The following is a 7,567-nucleotide window of genomic DNA, read 5'->3' on the forward strand; positions in this document are numbered from 1 at the left end:
TTTTTTTGTAATTTATTTATGTGTATGAATACACTGTTGGTCTCTTCAGACACGCCAGAAGAGGGCATCTGACCCCATTATAGATGGTTGCGAGCCACCATGCAGTTGCTGGGAACAACTCAGCATGAACTCAGGACTCTGGAAGAGCAGTCACTGACTGCTTTTAAATGCTGAGCCACTTCTCTAGCCCCCATTTTAGTTTTTCTTAAAATCTTCTTCTTTTATTACTACTACTACTACTACTACTACTACTACTACTACTACTACTACTTCTACTACTTCTTCTTCTTCCTCTTCTTCTTCTTCTTCTTCTTCCTCCTCCTCCTCCTCCTCCTCCTCCTCCTCCTCCTCTTCTTCTTCTTCTTCTTCTTCTTCTTCTTCTTCTTCTCCTCCTCCTCCTCTTCTTCCACCTCCTCCTCTTTTTCCTCCTCCTCTTCCTCTTCCTCCTCTTCTTCCTCCTCCTCTTCTTCCTCCTTCTCATCCTCCTCCTTCTCCACCTCCTCCTTCTTCTAAGATTTACTTATTTTTATTTCATGTATGGCTACTTTTTTTTTTATGGTTATCTGTGCATCATGTGCATGCGTGCTCTTGGAAGCCAGAAAAGGGCATTGGCACCCTGGAACTCGAGTTACAGCCAACTATGAGCCACTATGTTGATAATGAGACTTGAACCAAGTCCTCTGGAAGAGCAGTCAGAACTCTTAATCACTGAGCCATCCCCATCCTTTCAGCTTTAAGTCCCAATGTGGAGCAGTCTCCTATCTATTAAGAAAAGCAAGTTGCAAGACAGTGTAAGTGTAAGCTATTTCCTTAGAAGCCATTTAGTTAAAGCTCTACGTGTGTACATAATAAAGAACCATCTCAGGACAGAAAACTAGTGAAGGTGACTGCTTTTGAGAAGGGAACTGATCAGCAAAGCACTTTCTCCCTCCAGTGAGCCCCAAGATAAGACTGTAGGACAGACTATCAGAGAAGAGAGAGCAAAGTATTTAATTATTTAGGATATAAGTCAACATGCTTTCAAATAATTACTTACTAGCTTTATCAAAATAGCAAACTGAAAGACATAAAGAACACCTGAAGTTAACCAGGCAAGGGGGTGCACACCTTTAGTCCCAGCACTAGGGAAATGGAAGCAGGGAGGTATGTGAGTTTAAGGACAAATTGGTCTATATAGCGAGTTTTGTGCCCACAAGAGACACACAGTGAGACCCCGTCTCACCAAGACCACTAATGTTGACACAACATGAGTCCAGCACAGCTTGGTACATGCAGGGGGAAGGGGGACTGTCAGTTTCTCTTCGCAGAGCCACTGCAACCATAAATTTTAATTTATAAAATTGTTATTCAAAATAAATTTTAGATGTCCCCAAACTCCATTTAAGAGAAACTACAAATACTTTAACAAAGCATACTTTATTTTATTTGCAGTCACTGGTAGTAGCAAAGCCAAAAGCTAGTCAGCACAAAAGTGACTTTTCCTCCTGAAACCTGGACAGCTTCTAAGAGCACCAAATCTTTCCTACTGAAATGGTTCTGACAGATTCCTTGACTCTGCAGCCTAAAGAAATATCATGGTCTTGAAGCTCTCAACAAAAGCTTTAAGAAAATGCTTTTTTAAATAAAGCATTCAGTTACTAAAAATTGTCTACTCATTCTCTCTCTGATTTAAGACAGCCATAGGATAAAAGCCACTAAGAGCCAATTCACATTTAGTCCTAAAAGAGGACCCTGGGTGTTTATAGTTTTGTTTTCTGAAAAAGAACACAAATAGAGTACCTGTTACTTTACATTGCAAATAGACTGCAGAATTACATCATTCTTGAGAAACATCCTTCAAGGGAGTCTCTCATGAGTTTATTCCTTACTGGACAAGCTAAGAACCATCTAAAGAACCAAGCAAAGTTCTAGCCATCTGTGGTGGGGGTTCATCAAAGTCATTTCTTGGCGTTATGTTCCCGACAGGCAACTTTGAAAGAAGAGGTACAGAGTTCCTCTGATAAAGGAGGAGGGCTGCTTCCGGCTTGCGTAAGAATGGAAGATTTCCCAAGTTCATATGTGTCCACTGGATGAAAAGGAATGGTATATTCAAGAGCATCCATATGGGATCACACCCACAGCACTTCAATCTAACACCCGAAATCTCTAACTTTTTAATACCATTTCTAGAAAAAAAAAATCATAATCCAGGCTGGGGAGATGGCTAAGTGGTTAAGAGCACTGACTGCTCTTCCAGAGTCCTGAGTTCAAATCCCAGCAACCACATGGTGGCTCACAACCATCTGTAATGGGATCTGATGCCCTCTTCAGGTGAGTCTGAAGACAGTGACAATGTACTTATATACATAAAATAAATAAATAGTTCTTTTTAAAAAAATTAAAGAGAAAAAAAGAAATGCAAAATCCAATTTGGAATTGGAGAATACCCTTTTCAGTATTTCTAATGCCTGCAGGCATGTGGGAAGGAATCCCCACCTACCTTATACCTTTCTTTCCACGATGGCTCTGTGGACTCGATACAGGAGTTCCCGATATAGTTCTCTTGGAAGGGTGTGTGTGTGTGTGTGTGTGTGTGTGTGTGTGTGTGTGTGTGTATGTGTGTGTACATGCATGTGCATGCAAGCACGTGCACACATGTCCATGCATGTTCATGTCTGTGTGTGAAGGTCTCCAATCAGAAAAGACTGGAAAGTGTACAAAGTGATGAAGTGGTTAATAGATGTTCCATAGAGTGAATGGATAGGCAGGGAGAAATGGCTGGGGCCTCCTGACAACACAGTGTCAATCACTCTGGCCTCTTAGGTTCTCTCTAGTTCTAGTTCATGCTAACTCATGATCTTTTCCTTTCCATTGTTCCAGCCAATGAAGCTCAGTAAAACTCTCAGCTATGTTAGTCCACTATAAAATATACAGAATATAATTCCACATTTTTCATGGTCCTTTATCCAAATAACTCATATCTCATAATTTTAAAATCCTAAACCAAGGTGGTTGGGGCTCATGAACTGTTGAGGTAAGGATGAGAAGAGATGGAAACAGTGTAAAAGATTTAAACAGAATGCTGTAACTTCACACCTGGCAACATTCACCAGCCCTTCAAAAGAAAGATACACATGCTCTCTACCAAGCCAACTTTATAATTCCATAATTTTATTTTAAAAACTACATAGAGAACGTCTACACTAAAATAAAATGCCTCTTTTTTCCATCATGATCAGAGCTAAAACCAAACTGTACTTCTTGAAAATGTAGGTAAGGTTTCCAAGAGTTAAACATAACAGATTTACCAGCAAAGGCAGGAAGACTGAAATTATAATCTGAGCCAGGCAAAATGTTTCATAACAGAAAATGTGGCACTTAATGTAGTCTGCAGAATATGGTATGCTAAAAACGCTACTTATGGCAGTAGCAGGCCCCTAGAGAATGAGGCTTGCCAAACAAAAGAATTCAAAACAGGTAGGGAATGAGTAGCCAGGTCAGCATTACAAAGCCATGAAAGATGGATAGAATAGTTTTCTGAATTACAACTTTTCCACCATATGGTTTTAAAGTACAAAAATGACATGATATGAAAAACTGAGGGGTATATTTTGAATCAAGACTGTAACTACACTAATTCACATTTAAGGAGACTTGAATATATATATATATGTATACATATATATATGCATGTTAATAACATAGAGGCTGTTCTGGTGGACGGATCCTCTCAACAGCTCCTTCTAGAACAGGGTTTACTTTGGCTTCCTTGGGGAGGTTAGCCAGCTGATAGGACAGACCAATGCTTCTCTACCTCAAAGAAATATAAAAAAGCCACACTGAAAAGTCTTGGTTGATTCCCTGTGTGGTGGTTTGAATAACAACGACCCTTCCTCCGCCCTCCCTCGCCTCCCAGGCTCCTATATTTGAATGCTTAGTCACCAGGGAGTGGTACTATTTGAGAGAGATTAAGAGGTGTGGCCTTATTAGAGAAAGTGTGTCACTGCTGGTGGGCTCTGGGATCTCCAAAGCCCATTCTAGACCCATTTCTCTCTCAGGATGTAACTCTCAGCTACTTCTTCAGCAATACACCTATATGTCACCATGCTCCTTGCCATGATGATAATGGACTAAGCCTATGAAACTGTAAGCAAGACCCCACTTAAATGCTTTCTCTTATTCAAGTTTCCTTGGTCATGGTGTCTGTTTATAGCAATAGACCAGGGACTAAGATACCCTGCTATGCTATAAATGAAAACAGCTCGGAAACCTCCTTGCGGTTTAAATGGAAGATCACCCTCATAGTCTTTTGGTCTCTTATGTTAAACATATACTACGTCAATATCTCTTTTATAACTCTGCCAGTTCTAACTTCTGATTCAGAGCCAATACTGCTAACAATAAAAGATAATACTCATCAGAACAAATACATTCTCATCTCAAACATCCTAACTAAGGTGTTAACTAAGATTTTGTCAGCAAGTTACTCAGAACTTCCCAGAGTACTCTAAATACTGCAAAAGCAGAACATTGTTTTTTCACATCAAACAACCAATGAAAGATGTCTGGCTAGCCGACCAGCATGCAATTAACTGAATTTGTTTGGAGATTACAAATGGGTTAGTGAATCCATGGTAATTATCAACATTCAGCTGCCTATTAATCACAGTCTAAAAAGAAAAATGGCCTCCAGTTTCTAAACATAATGTGTGTGTGTATAAATGCTTAGGATTAGAAGAGATCTTTCTATTGCTTACCTGCACCTGTTCCAGATGACCCACTGGAATAACTCTGTTGTCACATGACAGCCTACCTTTCCTAAGACATAGCTCCTACGTTTACCTTCAGTCTTCTCTTTTAGTGTACTGAATCACTACCATCCTTAGACAGCCTTCTTCAGCATGGTGTCTTAGGGATGGAGCTGGCTGGTAGAGTGGGGACTAAAGATTGGACCTAGGGCCTCTGTGTGCGAAGCAAGCACTGCCCTACAGAGCACATCTCCAGCCCTCAGTTTTTATAAACCCTTCCTATCTTTTGTTCCTCTGGAATTCTAAACACTTGGGATATTACAATTGTTAAAAAATATGACAAACTATGTTAAAATTTAACAACAACAGCATACTATCATTCTACTTAAAGTTCTAAGGTAATGTCAAATGTTTTCTAGTGTTACTTTCATTTGGGAATATCACACACACACACACACACACACACACACACACACACACACACACAAATAATACCAAGCTCCTAATTTCAAAAATATTCAGAAGATATTTGAAGGGATCTTTGAATTGTTGGAAAAGCAAAGCCCACAGCTAGAAGAAGCTGGGACAGAGAACCCCTACTGGAGAAATAAGCTCTGTTTCCTGAGTTGGGTCTTAAGTTAAATCCTGTGTGCCCTACCTCTTCGACACCTTTCCTTTCTTAGAGCTTAATCCCAAGCCCTGTGTACACGGCAGCCCTCCAGTGCTCTTCCTTACCCACTTCACAGACTCCAGAAAGCCAGTCAGGAAGTTAAAACACTACTTTCACCCTGCAAGCAAGAGAACAAATCCCTGAGCCCTTGTCCCTGCCAGCCCCACAGTCTCACACCCCTTCAATTCTGGCCAAAATGGTTCCTCTGAATCTTCTAAAGAGCCTCCAGAGAAGGGAGAGAACTGAAAAGCCCTGGTGTTAGAACCAGCTATCCCCTGCTATGTAGCAAAGACTGGCCTGGTATAAACTTGATCACATCCCCTAAGGTTGGAGGCCCTAGGCAGTTTGGGTGATATTCAGACATGCACTAGGCAGGTCACATCTCCCTGTTCTTATTAATCTTCATGATAATAAAATATATCTATATGTAAGGAGGAAAAAAAGGAAAAGTTTCCATCATTTAAAAATTTTCTAGTTCTGTGAAAAGCATGCTCTTTTAGTTTGAGACAGGGTTTCTCTGTGCAGCTCTGGCTCTTGGAATTCACTCTGTAGACCAGGCTGGCCTTAAACTCAGAGATCTGCCTGCCTCTGCCTCCTAAGTGCTGAGATTAAAGGTGCCACCACCACCCAGCTACTGGTTATATTTTTAAATTAAAAAAAAAAAAAACTTACAGATTATTTTTGAACTTCTGCTATCATCATTCTTTTTCTACATACGACATACTAGAAAATCTCCTGCCTACAAGAAGGAGAGAGAGTCAGCTTCCATAGCTCTCTACGCCTCTCCAATATTGCTTCCTCTGTTCTGTGGTCAGCAGATGCCTTTCTTTTTTAACTCCTAGTCAGATATCTGATACTCTTTTTTTCCAATATGGATACTTCATGAATTTGAGTATCATCCTCTCGCAGGGGCCATGCTAATCTTCTCTGCGTTGTTCCAACTGTAGTATATGTGCTGCCAAAACATGTACAATTTGTTACCCTTAAACACTGATTTTGACTGGATTGAGATGTAGTAGAATGTCTCAGCAAGGACATCTCTGTTCCTGGTGCTTTTCTGTGGCATCCTGCATTCTTTTGGCCAAAGCGTCCACACCTTCTGTACCTCCTCCCTGTCTCCCTGGTGTGCTGCTGCTTCAGAGCAGCACATCAGTGTCTGTGTTGCAGGACAACTGGAGTAACGAGACGCTGAATTCTGAGTACCTCGCCCCTGGGCCTCTTACCTTCTTCGCTTAGGGCTTTCTGGCAGCTCACAGGTAGACATCACCTTCTTTAGAGATTAAAAAGTTTGCAGATCCTGCCAACTCTTCTGGGCCCCAGCCACCACCATGGCACAGCAGTGTCCACCTTCTCTCCTCGTCAGTGACCAAGTGAGAACACTCAGCCTGGCATCTGCAGTGCATCTATGGACAGACTTGCACTTCTCTACTTCTCCTTGGTCTAAAGGAGAACCCCTTACTCAGCTGTGCACTTTGACTGTGCCAAGACACGTTGCTTCACAGAAAAGCCTTGTCCTTCATGCCACTGATTCGGACCACAGAGGCCTTCCACTCTTTACCCAGAGCATCAGCAGCTACTTCTGCAGAAAGCACAAACTTGCTTTCCTCATCCACCTCAATGAGTGCCTGACAGCCAGAAGCTAGGGAGGGAACACTCAACTTCACCAAGGAGATGCCATGAAAAAGAGCTATTCTCTGTCTCCATTCAAAGCCAACCTTCCATCTTCTTATGTTGAGATGCACTGTTCTCTGTATCAGTTCAAGCCAGGGGACTCTTGTTCTAAACCAAGGATAATCTACTCACTAGTTATGCTTTGCTACAAGTTTTCACAATGTCAGCTGAGATTACAGCGATATTTATGGAGGAGAAAAGTACATTTGCAAGTTCATGGCCAGTCACTGCCACAATGCTTAAATAAATTCAAGTAGATAGATCATAAAATGGGCGTGGTGGCATGCACGGGAGGAAGGTAGAGACACGGGGATCTCTGTGAGCTCAAAGCCAGCCTAGTCTACATAGAAGAGTTCCAGGACAGCCAGGGCTTCACAGTAAGACCCTCTCCAAAAAACAAGACAAGACAAAACCAAAAGACCTTAGTACTCGGGGCTGGAGAGATAGCTCAGCAGTTAAGAGCACTGACTGCTCTTCCAGAGGTCCTGAGTTCAATTCC

At 41.6% G+C, this 7,567-nt stretch overlaps 1 protein-coding gene and 1 non-coding gene across 4 annotated transcripts in view; both read right to left on the reverse strand.

Moving 5' to 3' along the window:
• Positions 1 to 7,567, reverse strand: part of Atf6 (activating transcription factor 6) — a 159,810-nt gene that overhangs the window by 119,898 nt on the left and 32,345 nt on the right. The gene's annotated exons all lie outside the window — the stretch shown is intronic.
• LOC116072013 lies at positions 6,262 to 6,364 on the reverse strand. Its single transcript, XR_004111280.1, has one exon. It is a non-coding gene; the product is annotated as a U6 spliceosomal RNA (small nuclear RNA).

This window comes from Mastomys coucha, unplaced genomic scaffold (assembly GCF_008632895.1).
Source record: "Mastomys coucha isolate ucsf_1 unplaced genomic scaffold, UCSF_Mcou_1 pScaffold1, whole genome shotgun sequence".
Lineage (NCBI taxonomy): Eukaryota > Metazoa > Chordata > Mammalia > Rodentia > Muridae > Mastomys > Mastomys coucha.